Source organism: Arachis ipaensis, chromosome B5 (genome assembly GCF_059453495.1).
Source record: "Arachis ipaensis isolate K30076 ecotype BB chromosome B5, ASM5945349v1, whole genome shotgun sequence".
Lineage (NCBI taxonomy): Eukaryota > Viridiplantae > Streptophyta > Magnoliopsida > Fabales > Fabaceae > Arachis > Arachis ipaensis.
The window spans coordinates 8309954-8326215 of record NC_142440.1 but is presented as its reverse complement, the minus strand read 5'-3'; positions in this window follow the sequence as shown (position 1 = coordinate 8326215).

Here is a 16262-nt window from a genome sequence, read left to right as displayed (position 1 = left end):
ATGAGTAATTACCAAAAGTAGTCCCCAAAAATTTTAAAAACGGACATTTTAGTCCTAAAAAAATTAATACACAGATCAATGCCCAAAGTTTTACTCTGACAGACAAATCAGTCCCCAGTTTATTTTTCGACAGAGTAATTATCCATCAGATCAGTCCCAAGAATTTTAAAAGCAGACATTTTAGTCCCAAAAAAAATTAACATACAGATCAATCCCCAACATTTTTCTCCGTCAGACATAACAGTCTTCCATCTAAAAAGATAAAATAAAATTATTATTATTATTATTATTATTATTATTATTATTATTATTATTATTATTATTATTATTATTATTATTATTATTATTAGTTGTACAATAATAATAATGTACCATAATATTTTTGTATTTTTTGAACAAAAATAATGATAAATTTATTATAATATAAAAAGTATATATATAGTCACTCAATAATAATAATAATAATAATAATAATAATAATAATAATAATAGTAATATTCAATAAAATTATTAGAGATTATTATTCTACAAGAAATTTAAAGTTAAAATTATTTAATATTTTTATATTTAATATAATTAAAAGATGTCCTATTTTAAAAAATATGTTTGTATTAAAAAAGATTTAATTTGGATTTTAAAGCATCATTATTCACCTTACTCTTGTTTCTAATAAAAATCGTGTATTAATATGCTAGTATCGTCATATCCACATGCACAAAATTAAGTTAATAATAATAAAGGTCAACATATAGTAAAAGTAAAACGGACGGGGGACTGTTATGTCTGACATAAAAAAACGTTGAAAATTAATCTATGTATTAATTTTTCTTTTGGATTAAAATGTCTACTTTTAAAATTTTTGGAGATTGATATAGGTAATTACTCTGCCGAAAAATGAAGTAGAGACGGATCTGAAATAAAATCCTAGGAATTGATCTATGTATTAATTGTTTTTAGAGATTAAATATCCATTTTTAAAATTCTTGAATACTGATTTGGATAATTACTCTAAAATAATTAAACCGAATATTAACGTTGAACAATATATTTAATGTACATGTCTTGAGTATTTAATATTTAATGAAGAGAGAGAATCTAATATGAATAGAACATATAAATCATTTTTATACAGTTGTCTTTATATAAAATTAATAGTTAAGAATTAAGATTGACCTCTAACAATGATGATTTAAGATCTGGTTCTTTGTTATTGATGTGGATTATTTCAACAGCAGCATTATTATTGTTAATTGGGAGCATGGTAGAAGTCTCTCTGTTTTCCCTAGCGATTTTCATAATAGTTAGAATTTATTAAGGATGATGTGATCATTGAAAACCAAGATAAAGATCAAGATCAAGAAGTAGTTAACAATTACTTCTTTATCCACATTTTTGCATTCATATAATTTTCACATATATCATATTATAGAGAATTGTCTTTATTTTGAATAGCAATGTTATAACTGGAAACAATAGAGGAGTCTATCTTCACAACAGTGTGGTCTAGTCTTAAATGCCACAACTCTAAAAAAACTAAATATATACTAAAAATACAAGGTTGAATGAAATTGTTTAAGTTAGAAATAAGAGGAACAACTACATTGTGAAATCTGTAGATACTACCATCTCTAAATTCCTGCAACAACACTTTATTAGTATGCATGTTAACATTTAACCAAGCAAATTCTTGTATGAAATTAAAAGTACACCTCATTATCTTCTACAAATTTAGAAACAGAAATAAGATTCTTAGTTATTTTAGGTGAATGGATAAAATCTTGTATTGTAATGAAAGTATCTTTTGAAATCTATAGCATATAACATAGAATTGTCAATGGTAATAGATAAATCTAATCCATTTCTTATCTGCACTTGATTTGGTCTTGTGTATTCTGAAGATTGCAAGAATGTGGAAGAATCTAGAGTTACATGGTGTGAAGCTCCAGTATTGGGATACCAATTTGGATCAGATATAGAGGAAGGAACATCCATAAAGGCAGTGAGGTTGTAAAAAGGAGTTGGTGGAGGAGGTGATGTTGTGCGATTGCTTGTTTGTGAAGAAACTGAAGATGATGTAGAATTGGTAAATTCATATGGTTGATTGAATTGTGAATTTTGTGATGAGTGGAGTGTCTTGATTGAACCGATTGAAGCAGTGTCATCAAGCAATATGGCCAAAATGGCCATAAACTTGGCACTAAGGTCTTGATGCTTGATAAAATGATATATTACCTCTTTGGAAGCGTCCTCCACATCCTCTCTCGTCACCATAACCATGACTAAGAGATGGAATTGATGGGAAAGAACCTTGGGTAAGATGTGCTTAAACAATTGAATTCTCAGGCTTTCGAAACTTATGATGACATTATTATAATTTCAACTTCACAAAAACTATAGATTTCTGGTTTTGCTCGAACAGTAGTGAGCCACATTTGACATTCCTTGTTAAGTTCTTCAAGAAGAGCATCCACATGTTTTCTGTTGTTAAAGGAGAGCCAAGAGCTGCAAGAAAATCAACTATACATTTGATCTTGTGAAATAATCAAAAGATAATAATCCATGTTTCTTGATGTTCTTGAGTTGCACTTCAATTGCTTAACATGATACTTTGTTGATTGAGCAAAATATTCTTCAATCTTGTTCCAAATCTAATAACTAAAGACACAACCAACTACCTTATTCTTGAAATTAGTGTCAATAGATATCAGCAACTATAATTGAAGATTGTAGTCATCTTAAAGCCATTGTTTGTAGGCTGCAGATTCAACACCAGATTGTTGATCTTCTAAAAAGCATAATGCTGAGGAACCTTAGCTTTGAAAAATAAAGATGATCTTCTAAGTCTTGACCACAAAGTGCAGTCAAGGCTTGTTGTTCTCATGTTTTGTGATTGCGCTCTCGAAGCTTGTCTCCAATAGGTGTGAATAGACAAAAATTTAGAAGGTGTAGTGGAAAGTTGAGATTGTTGATGATCGCATTATTGTTGTATACAGAATTAGACGGATGTAAATTTGCAGGATCGAAATTCTTTGAAGAAGAATCCATGATTCATAATCCAAAAGCTCATAATACCATCTGCAATTATTCCAAGCTCATATTGCTTGGATTAGAAGAAAAGAAGAATAGTGTAACAGAAATAGAACAAATGAATCTACAGAAAAAATACCGCAAAAACAATTAATTGAACAAAATATTATCAAATATAGAATGACATTGATAGAAACAAAATGATTACAACTCCTAGCAAGTGAATGTAAAGCTAGAGAGCAATTTATACACAAATTCTACTTACTTATTCAACACTAAGCTAAGTCACCTACTAACATAACTATAATAGCTACGAGCTAATTGTTAACTACTACTTGATCTTGATTTGCATCATCTTGGCTTTCAGTGATCACATCATCCTTAATAAGATTCGCATCATCTATAGCGGTTTATTTTTATTGTTTTCTTTTTTGTATTATAAATTGGCATGGCGTTAGTTGATATTAAAATGAACCAAAACACGTCTTCCTTCGCATCACCTCAAGGAGAAGAAAATGTGGTGGTTCAAATTGAAATATTAAAAGAAAAAAATAGAACTTTTGCAGAACAAAAAATACGGAGCAGAATATAAAGTATAAAACCTTATTGATAAGTATTGTACAGGCAAGAGGAGGTGAGTATTTAGATGTATAATTTTAATCCAATTGTATTACATGTACAACACATTCTGTGTATAATGTATCACATATCTTTATGTTCATGTATATACTTTTACACATAATATAATTTCTAATTAAATTGTATTTAAATAGATAAGTAAATATGAATTTAAAAAAAATATTCATATTTAAAGATAAATAAATATAAATAATTTGAACAAAAGTAAACATATTTTTTCATTAATTTTATATAATTAGTAAATATAAATATTGAATACAACCTTAATAAAACAAATTAAATTAGAAGTATTTAAAAAAATGTATAATTTTTAATAAATGTTAAGTTTTTTATTCACAAAGTCTGTACTTTAATTTTCTAATTCTTGAAAATAATAATTATTAACACATTAATATTTACTTGAAACCATATTTAAATTCACAAAGTAGTTATTTTATACAATAGTTGATATACTTTACTCTTCAAATTTTATTATCTATAGTTAAAAATATAAGTACAACCCTATTTCTTTTCTCAATTGCATTCATATATTGATATTATTATTAATATTTTTTTATATGAATAAATGTAGTTAATGATATCTATTTAAGTAATTATAATTTTCTTTAAAAGAGATGTTTATTCTTGCAATTAGAAAATATGTTAGAAAATATTAATAAATAATTTAGATATGTACAAAAATATCATATCAATAATATTTTCATAATTAAGTATAAATATAGTATTATTTGAGTACTCCCATATATATTATAGGATAAAAAGTTATGTACTCTAATTTTTTAGAATTATAAATAATGTCTTTTAAGATAGAAAAAATTTGATATAGTTTTATACCAAAAAATGTGCTTGTGCGTGCGCGTGAGTGTGTGCGTGTGTGCGTACGTGTGTTCATGACTAATAAAAAAATAGGTTAAAACAACTTATTTTCCATAGAAAAAGCCAATAACATAAATTATTATTTTTAGCTTACAAATATAAACAATTAGTTTATGTAAATAATTTTAGTTAAATATAATTTCTAAAATAAATTAATGAAAATAATTTTAATATTAATTTTTAATTTTATATTATACAATGTTTTATATATAAAAATTAATTTATTTTAGTTCGTATAACATGCAGATCCAATACTATTTTTTATAATAAAAAATACTATGACGGCACAATTCAATCATATTAGGTGAGTGTGTGTAAAATTTATAGATATTTACTACAACACTGCAGGTGACCTATGAGAGGATATTTATATATTAATGGTATTAATTGCGGCGCGGAAAAGCCAAATAGGTTGCAATTTAGAAAATGATGTAAAAAACTATAAATATGTGTTGTGTAGTGATGAAAGAATGCTTGAATTATCACCATCTCCTAACAAAACAAAAAATCTATAATTTAGTGTGACCCACAACAATAAATCATCACATGTGGGTCATTTACTATTTCTTTCTTCTTTGACTACTAATTAAATTGCCTGAAAAAATGTGCTCTTTAAGTGGATGATCATGACATTATTTTGTTTTTTATCGCCTTATTCTATAGACATTTAGGACATTTTCACTCTACAAAATGATAAAACCACACCTACCACCAATTCATATTTGGAATTTCGCTCTTCCAAACAATACATTGGCATACTATAAAGTCTTCCTATCTTATATCGTATTCTTTTTTCTCTTCTACGTTGATATTAACTACACAAAACACAAAAATAAGAAAGAAAAAATATAATCTGAAAATCAATATAATGTATAAATTTTATATACAGATGATGATAGAGATATCTTTTCTCTTTTGGTTCTAAACTCTAAACAAAAACACTTTATTCTTCTTCTTTTTTCTATAAAAAGCCTTTTTATAGTTTTTTATTTTTCATTTATCTTTTCTTGCATTGGTTAAAGTTAAGCCCAGAAAAAAAAAATTCAGGTGTCTCCGTCTATGTGAGCTGGGCTTGTCTTCCTTTTTTCATCACTGGCTTATCCACTTTGATTATAACATTTTAATGTGGGTATTTTTTCTGGGCCACAAATGCATGAAAAATCAAAGTCCAAAAAAAAAAATATATCCATGTAAGATAAATTTCTATTTACTGACAAAAAAAAAGGATCAATTTCCATTTATAACTATGAGAAAGAAATCGGTGTATTGGTTAGCAAAGAAAAGCTTCAAAGCCAACCAAGGTTTCATGATCAACCTCCTAGTAAACTGAAATACATTGTGAATATGATTGTAGAGAGGTAGTTTTACCCCAGTAATATTTTTGTAGTTGTGTAGTGTTGGACGTTAGTTTCGTTTAAATAAAAAAAGTTATACTTATAAATATATGATTTATATATTATGTATGTTATTGTTTTGAGTAAAAGGTAAAGGTCGGAGCGACAGAAGGTTAAGATTTGGGACATGAAACATAGGTACTCTAACAGGAAAGTCCATAGAGGTGGTAAACACCATGACAAGGAGGAAGATTAACATTATGTGCCTACAAGAAACAAAATGGGTTGGTGCGAATGCTAGGGAGTTGGATACTTCTGGTTTCAAACTTTGGTATACAGGAAAGGTGAAGAATAGGAATGAGGTTGGAATTATTGTGGATAAGTAGTGGAAGAAGGACGTAGTGGATGTCAAGAGGGTGGGAGATCGGATCATCTCTATCAAACTTGTGGTGGAGGGAGGTGCTTTCCATGTGATTAGCGCCTATGCACCGCAAGTGGGTTCGGACGAACAACACAAGATAAGGTTTTAGGAGGATCTAGAGAGTTTGGTTCAAGACATACCTTCGGGAGATAAGATTTTTTTAGGAGGAGATTTAAATGGCCATATTGGGAGAGAAGTGACTGGGTATGGGAGTATTCACGGAGGCCATGGTTTCAGGGTGATCAATACCGAGGGTAAAACTATTTTAGACTTTTCCTCAACCTTTGATCTTCTCATCGCAAATACATGTTTTAAGAAGAGAGACGGACATCATATAACCTATAAAAGTGGCATGACAAGCTCTCAAATCAAAATTTTCTTGTTGAGGAGAGTCGATCGAAAATTTTGCATTAATTGTAAAATTATCCCAAGAGAGAGTTTGACAACATAACATAGGGTACTCGTCATTGATTTTCACATGGAGCAAAAGTTGAGGAAAAGACATCATACGAAAAACCCAAGGACGAGTTGGTGGCGGATGAAAGGTGAGGAACAAAGAAGCTTCCTAAGATGGGTAGGAGAATAGGCAAAGTGGGATGGGAATGGAAGCGCAGAAGATATGTGGAGAGAGATGGCAGAAGTTATTAGAAGAACAGCAAAAAAAAGCTTTGGTGAATCTAAAGGAATAAGACCAAGAAACAAGGAGTCCTAGTGGTGGAATGCGAGTGTACAAGAAAAGATAAAGATAAAAAGGGAGTGCTTTAAAGAGTGATCTTTATGCCGCAACGCAGATAATTGGAAAAAATATAAGGCGGCTAAGAAAGAGGCAAAAGTCGCTGTAAGTGAAGCAAGAACAAGAGCATATGAGGGTCTCTACCAGTTTTTGGGCACGAAAGAAGGAGAAAAGGTATATATAGAATCGCAAAGAGCCGTGAAAGAAGAACGAGAGATTTAGATCAGGTTAAGTGCATAAAGGATAAGGATGGAGAGGTGCTGGCTCAAGAGGAGAAGATTAATGAAAGGTAGAGGAGCTACTTCTACAAGTTATTTAATGAGGGACAGAAGACTCTTCCGAGCCTTGGTCGGTTATGCACAAGGGAAGAAGATTAAAGCTTTGACTACTATCGAAGGATTTGAGACTTCGAGGTAAAAGAGGCTCTAAAGCAGATAAAAAATGGCAAGGCAGTAGGACCTGATAATATCCCGATTGAGGTTTGGAAGGGCCCTGGAGGAAAAGGCATCAACTGGTTAACCAATCTTTTTAATGAGATTTTATGGTCAAAGAAGATGCCTGATGAGTGGATAAAGAGCACCTTGGTACCTATCTACAAGAATAAGGGGGATATACAAAGTTGCGAAAACTATAGAGGGATCAAGCTCATGAGTCATACCATGAAGTTATGGGAAAAGGTGATAGAACGGAGGTTGAGAAAAGAGACACAAGTAACAGAGAACCAATTTGAATTTATGTCAGGCAAATCTACCACTGAAGCGATATACCTATTAAGAAGGATGATGGAGAGGTATCGTAGTAATAAAAGGGATCTACATATGGTGTTGATTGATTTGGAAAAAGCGTATGGTAGGGTGCCAAGGGAGGTCTTATGGAAGGTTTTAGAAAAGAAGAGAGTAAGGATCACATATATTCGTGTAATTAAAGACATGTATGATGGGGTCACAACTAGTGTGAAGACTCAAGGTGGTGTGACAGAGGAATTTCCTATTGTTATAGGATTATACCAGGGATCATCCTTAAGTTCATACCTTTTCACATTAGTCTTGGAAGTACTCACAGAGCACATCCAAGAGCCTGTGCCATTGTGCATGCTTTTTGCCGATAATATCATCCTTATGGGAGAGTCAAGAGAAGATCTAAATAAGAAGTTGGACTTATGGAGAGAAGCTCTAGAAGTGTATGGTCTGTGCATAAGCCGTAGCAAGACGGAATATATAGAATGTAAGTTCAGTTTGAGAAGGGAAAATCCTAATGTAAAGGTGAAGATTGGAGAAAACATCCTACAAAAAGTTAAAAGTTTTAAGTATCTTGGGTGCATCATACAGGATAATGGAGAGATTGAACAAGATGTAAATCATAGGATCCAAGCAGGTTGGTCAAAATGGTGGAGTGCATCTGATTTTATATGTGACAAAAAAAGTGCCTTTAAAACTTAAAGGTAAATTCTATCGCACCACTATAAAACCGGCTATGCTTTATAGTACGGAGTGTTGGGCGGCCAAAGGGGAGCACGAACATAAGCTAAGTGTGGCAGAGATGAAGATGTTGAGATGGATGAGTGGTCATACGCGATTGGATAAAATAAGGAATGAAGATATAAGGGAGAGAGTTGGAGTAGCACCCATTATGAAAAAGATAGTTGAATCGCGTCTCAAGTGGTTTGAACATGTGAGAAGAAAACTGATAGAACACCCAGTCAGGAGGGTGGATGAGATGGAAGATGGACAAGGGATGAAAGGTAGAGGAAGACCTAAGTAAACCATCCATGAGGTGGTCAAACGAGATCTACATGTAAACAGTCTCTTTGTAGACATGATACATGACAGAGCACAATGGCGTCGTTTGATTCATGTAGCCGACCCCACCTAGTGGGACAAGGCTTTGTTGTTGTAGTTGTAGTATGTTATTGTTTTGAGGATTACCTGAAACTAATGTGATTTGGGTCTAGACATAAGGTTCTGACTCTTTTTAATGAGGGTTCTGACATCTTTTTCAACAAGACAAAATCATTCGATGTCTTTGAGTGAGGATAGTAGGTGGTACTTGTAAAGGACTCCAATGCTTAAGTTAGCAAGGATCTAAAGCAGACTTTTATGAATTAGAATTGAGAGATGCCTGTATTTGAAAGGGTACTCTTTCACCTATAATGATGGATAGTTACTTTTCTACATCTAAGGAGAAGTTATTATCCCAAGTTTTAAATAGTAGCGAGCTTATAGGCATATATGTTAGCATAGTTCAAAGGCCTTTCTTATTGTACAAGTCGGGTGACACTAATCAAGGGATTCGTGCTCCATGTGAATCAAGTTGCTTGGTAGAGTGGATTCTCTAAATTTTTATTGAAATTTTGTAGGATTAGACTTATTATTTTTGTCTTAATTTTGATTGTGGGTTAGAATATAAATAGTTATGTTTATTGAAAAATATTAAAAAAAATTTAAAATATTCTTATGAAAATTATAAGAATTATAAGCAATACAATGTTTAAAGAATTTAGTATTTTATCTTCATTAACAAGCAAATATTTTTTTATTTCCATTTATATAATTCTTGACTAAGTATTGAATATTAAAGACATTGATAGATAGTATGGCCAGTAAATTAAAATGTATTATATATTTTTTTATAAAGCAAAAAAATTAACTAAAAATGTTAGCTCTCCTAACATTGGTCCAAATGAAAACCCAATTGAAGAAGTCATGAGCAGAAAAGAGATACAAGATTAGGAGAGTGAAAATGGACTTCCAACAGATGAGCCCAAATTATCTAGGACCAAGAGGAAACCGAATTAGATGGATGACTATATTATGGGGTGAAGCAGCATTGTAGTTGATCATAGCCTTGCCAGGATGGCAAGATAGTTACCAAGGTTGCAAGAATCGGACCGGTCAATGAACCAATAAAGTGACTGGTTCATTGGTTCAATGGTTCGACCGAGATTCAACCGGAGTTCAACCGATTTAATTAAATATTAAATAAAATTATTAAAATTTAAATATATAATTTCAAATAATAAAAAAATATCAACAATCATCAATAAAATTATGTTAAAAATTTTAACATAACACCAACAACTATCATCCATCAAAATTTATCAAAATTCAAGAGAGCAGTAAAACACATAACAAAATTATGCCAGATTTTCTGAAATCAACCATTAACAATTATTCCAATTTCATAAAAATTATAAAAACTAAAATCTTAACACACTGAACAGTTAACAGAGATGCAGCAACAACACTATTCTTCCCTAAGTTCTCGCAAGTAATCAGCAATCCTCATCAATCAGCAACAAAAGTATAAAACAAGAAAATCTTTAAAAATAATTTTTTATAATTCAAAAATAGAAAAAATCAGAGAATCTAGAAACAAAAATTACACAATTAATCCAAACTTGGCCATCATACCACCATCAACACTAACTCAGAAGTCAGAACACAACAAACAGAGAAAACAACTCACACCAACTCAGAACACAACAAACAGAAAAAGAAATAGCAACCAAGAATCAGATTTTAGTAACTCAATAAAATTACTAAAATAAGCAACCATAAATTGAAGCAAACATAGATTTGAATCATTAAAATATAGAAACTCAAATTCATAAAATTAACAAAAGAAAAAAATTGAAGCAGAGTTACAGACGAATCAATCTGACATCGAAGGAAGAGCGAAACAGGCGGCGAGGAAAGACGAAACTCAACTACCGGCAAGGAAGGAACGACGAGACAGAGACGAGAATCGAGCAAACTGACCAGTGATGGAGGAATCCAACCGACCGCACTTCGATCTGCAAATCCACGACGAAGAAGATGAAGACGATGTAGTGAAGACGGCCACGAGCTTCGATCTGCAAGTGTAAGGGCGACGCCGTGGAGGAGAAGATAATAGACGGCCAAGAGCTTTGAGCAAACCCTCTGTTTGGCACTACCGGCGGCGAGGCACCCTCTGGCTGACAAGAAGAGTTCGGCAATGACGGAGGTGGTGGCTGCTATTGCTGCTGGCTGAGAGAGAAGAGGGGTTGCTGGCTCAGAGAGAGACACAGAGAGAGAGGGAGTAGTGCCGTAGTGGGTTAGGGTTTGAGGGAAAGGGAACCGGGAAATTAGGTATTTATATGATCCATTTTCTTTTTTTTTTAATTATAATTTTGAAAACCGTTAAAAAACCGACCGATTTTATCGGTTCACCAGTTAACCATCAGTTTGACCGGTTTTTTTACCGATTTTTTATCAGACGGTTTTCCATATCAACCGAACTGGCTAAAAGACCGGTTCCCAGTTAACCCAATCGAACTGGCCAATCCGGTTCGATTTTTAGAACACTGTTAATTACGTGAGAAGTGCTATATTGGAGGCTAGGTGTTTTAGAATTTGGTTAGAGAAAATTGTGAAAGATATTTTCTTGAAATTTTTTTCCTGACTTGAATAGGGCGTTGTATCTGCATTTCTTTCTTCTTCTTCATCAATTCAATCAAAGCCTCATTCATTGTTAATTTCTTTACTGTGTTTGTGTGATTCTCAATAACGACCTAACATCTGGTGCTCTTGTTGAGAGGAGAAATGACCCTTTCTAAAGAACTCAACCCATATGCTGAGATTGCTGCTCTTCAGTGCAGTCATATGGAAGTGGTATGTCAACTTTTCAACGCCAACGTCAGAATGGACGGAATGGAGAATTCGCTGAGGGAGATTCGTAGCCTCCTCAATGATGCCTTGAAGTTGAAGGATGTGCGATGATCTTGAAGAACGAGATTCCCCGCAAGGCTCTCGCATTAGCGGATTCGGTACCTTCCAACCAATCGTTCGAAGTTTCAAGGCTGAATTACCCATCTTCGACGATGAATGAGTAGAGGAGTGGGTTTTTAAGATCAGGGAGTATTTTGAGTGGTACGTACTCAGTTCCTATTGACATGAGGGTACGTATGCTTTCATTTCACCTATCTGGTCCTGCTTACTCTTAGTATTGCTAGGTGATTAACAAAAACATTAGACATAGTTGGGACTATTTTTTGGATGCACTACTCGTAAGGTTCAGTCAGAATCAATTTTATGATCCTAAAGCAGCCATTAAAGAGTTGAAACAAACCACAACAGTAGCTGATTATCAAAGCCAAATTGAGGAATTATCAAACCAAGTCACAGGGTTAAGTGAAGAGTGGCTGATTTTCTTATTTGTGGCTGGACTTCAAGATTATTTCAAAGTATGAACTATTGTTAGCTAAGCCAACTTCATATGTGACTGCTGCAGCAATGGCTAGATTACACGAACAAAAACACTCCGTAACCAACCTAAACCACAAACGATCCTAACTACAAATTCACTGTCACCTTTGAACATACCAAACCATAACCCCATTAACCGAACCACCAGCACCCCAAAACTTATTATATCTCTTGTACCATATAATTCTCATCCACCTAATTAATCAAAACCACATACTTAATACCAATCACAATACCAATTCGAATCCACCCTTCAAGAAATTATCTACTTCAGAAATCAAATTAAAAAGAGAAAAAGGGTTGTGTTACTACTGCGAGGACAAGTGGTCCCCGGGTCACAAATTCAAAATCTTAAGCTACTTATTGATAGGTGAAGAAGTGATGCAGAAAATCTTAAAACAGTAGCGGTGACAACGTAAAACAAAGTGGAGGCGCAATGAGATTATGCAAAACAAGCGGTGACAAGATAAAACAAAAAAAAGATCGACGCAAAGAGGATTGAGTAGGAAAGCAAAAAATAACTTTACACAGAACTAGAGTAGAGCAACGTGAGAATTGAAAAAGATCGAATGAGACAGATGATATTGGATGTATATGTGAGAGCTAAACACGAAAAAGATAAAAATTAAGACTGAAAGATGATTGACAATGAAATGCAAAGAATCCTAAATGAGAGGATATTTGTCTTTTTTTATTAATTTAATTTTAATTTTATGATAAAAAATTTAAAAAATAAAAAATATTAAAAATTATTGATAAAAAAGATTGTTTATGAACTTTTCATTGTAGAAAAATTGAAAATGAACAAATAGTATATATAAGTCATAAAATCAAGAGTAATATGAGATATAGTAGGTAATAGCATGATGTATGTGTTAACTTGACGGTTGTTCATGGCTGCAAAAGTTGAGTTATGTCTCATGACTAAATATTTAAAGAAAGAGAAGTTAGCTAGGACGGCACCATATGAGATCACTAATAAACCTGCATGAGAAGCAAAAGTAATAATAATAATAATAATAAAAATATTATTATTTAGAACAAGCTAATGATAAGGATGTAACAAATTTTTTTTTTTAATTTGTGTCTTTTATTTCATATGTTAATTTATTAAATGAGCCTCACATCTGTCTTATTGTGAATAAAAATAATATATTTGTTAATATATTTAATTCATCATCTTAAAAAGTTTATTAAAATTAAGATCAGTCAAACTAAAATCAAAATTAATAATTCTAAATCATTAATTTTATGTATGGTCAACGAAAACAAATATGATACACAATCAATATTGAGAGATATTCAGATGTAATAATCTGTAAATAAAAAATAAAAAATATTAATGAATTTGTAAATTATTAGATCAAAAAATATTTTTAAATAAATAAAATAAAATACTTTAAAATAAATAATTCTAACATTATTTACTAAAATATATTTTTTTTAATAAAATTAGAATACAGATAGAGTCATCTCAATTCATAAAAATCGAGTTAACTTTTTCTCATTTTAGCATTTTTTAGGTATTTCTCTTCTGATTTTATGCTAGAATAAAAAAAATCACCACTCAATTTTAAGTCAGATTGGACTCATCTCACCTAATTTTTGTTTTATTTTTGTTACGAGTGAATCAAAATGCATCAAATAGAATTTTAGTTAATTCATTAACATGATAAAATTTTAAGAGATTAAATTACAGGTTCACTCCATTATAACTTAAATTAGAATTGGTCCATTTTAATTTTGTCCAAAATTTTGATAGGTTTGCCTGATTTTTTTATCCAAAAAATACATGGGTATAAAAATAATATTGAAATAATTTGTTTTGAAAAATAATATTTTTATTTTATTTTAAAAAATCTTTAAAATATTGTGTTTTGAATAAAAAGTTAATCTATTTTTATAAAGATGAAAAATATTGAAAAATTAAAAACACAAATGAAAAATTGAGAATATATATATATATAAAAGAAAGAAGAAAAAATTGAAAAACATTAATGAAAAGAATCCGCACCCATATATCTTATTACATTGAAATATATGTACGTCTCGTTCACTATTTTTTACAAAAGTAAAGAGACTACATAAAAGAGAATTAACATATACCGAGTAGGAGAGTTGGTGGACAGTAAAATAAAAATAAAAATTTTAAGAACTTTTTCGTTAATATAATGTATTTCTCTTACTCTTTTAGTGGATTTATGTATGTATGAACAATGTGAACCTAGTGAGAAGTCTAATTTATAGAGTGAATTGAAGCATATTCTCTATGTATGGCAAGTGCTTCTTCGTAATATTAGTGATTAATGATATATAATAATTAAAAAAAGTGAAATACCTATTATGATATCGTGGACTTTGTAAATATTTAATTTATTATCTTAAATTCTGATATAATATCTATTCTAACATTAAATTCTTATTTTTTACTCTAAATTTAGTTAATTATTTTTGTATTGACATCATATTTTTAAGCGGAAAAAAAAAAAAAACAGGACTTATAATAAGGAAATGGTAACAATTAGCCGCCAACGGATTGTTCACAAGATTACCAATTTTTTTAACATGTGGCATATTTTGGTTATAAAATTAGCAATTTTACAATCAGAATGTGTCACATCGCTCGTTGTAATTAAAATCAAATATTTTTTTCTAAAATTTAAAGAGTTATTCACTCCTCTCTCTCCCTTTTTCTATCTCTCTCATTCTTTCACTCACTCTATCTCTTTTGTATATTATCATCAATGATTAATTACAAATTTGATAATCAAAATATACTACATGGTATTTTCTAATTACATTCAAATTAAATTAAAATTAAAATATAGTAATATTATATATTATATTTATATATTACTAACTAATTTAATAACTAAAATGTGTTACATGATACTCTTTTATTAAAATTTAGAGAAAATATTTTCTTTTAAAATTAGTAAACCTCCTTCTTATATTCTCTTATCTACCTCTCTCTTTTTTTTCTTATTTCTCTCTATCATTTCCACTCTATATATAATTTATAATTTATATTTTATATTAGTAATTTTGACAAATCAAAATGTGTTACCAGATATTTTTTATTATAATTAAAATAAATTTTTTTCTTAGATTCCAAAATTAACAAACTTCCTCTCTCATTCTTCTTCTTTATCTTTCTCTCTCTTTTCTCTCATTCTCTATTTTTCTCTACCTTTCTGTTCTACAAAAAATAAAATTAACAACATAATATAATTTAAATAAAAAATTACATATAATTTTAAAAAATACTAATGTTGTGATTAAAAGATAGAATCAAGATTTTTAATTATTTTAAAAAATAAAATAAATTCGAGTTAATTTTATAACTATCAATATAATTTTTTTATACTAATATCTAATTATATATTTTTATATATATAAAAAAATATTATTTTTAAATAGCAAACATAAAAATTAATTATTTCTATTTGTGTAACAGACTTAACACCTAATCAAAATAAAAATATACATATTAAGTTCTTTTAAATTTTAGATAACGAATGTTAACATTAATTATTAGTAAAAAATTAAACTCTTTTATATAAAAATAATAACTAAAAAATTTATTATTTATTTTCTTTTTTCTATGGAGACTTTGGTCTTCTTAACCAACAAAGACTTTTGTTCCTTATGACCTTTTTATAAAAATAGTTTAATACTATAAATTTTTGGTGTCATGTCAGAATTGACATAATTTTAAAATATTTATATTTCCGTAATGTTATTAAGGATAAAAATACTAGTTTATATAATAATAGTGTTAATAGAGGTGTGGAGAAGGAAGGATGGATTGCAATTTAAAAAATGACATAGAAAATAAACTATAATATGTGTTGTGTAGTTGATGGAAGGATGCTTGAATTATCATCATCTCCTAATAAAATAAAAATGGATAAATTTGTCTTTGAAAGATTATTTGTTCTCTAAATTAATTTTCAAAAGATTTTTTAATCAAATTCGTTTATCAAAATTTTTAAATTAATCGCATT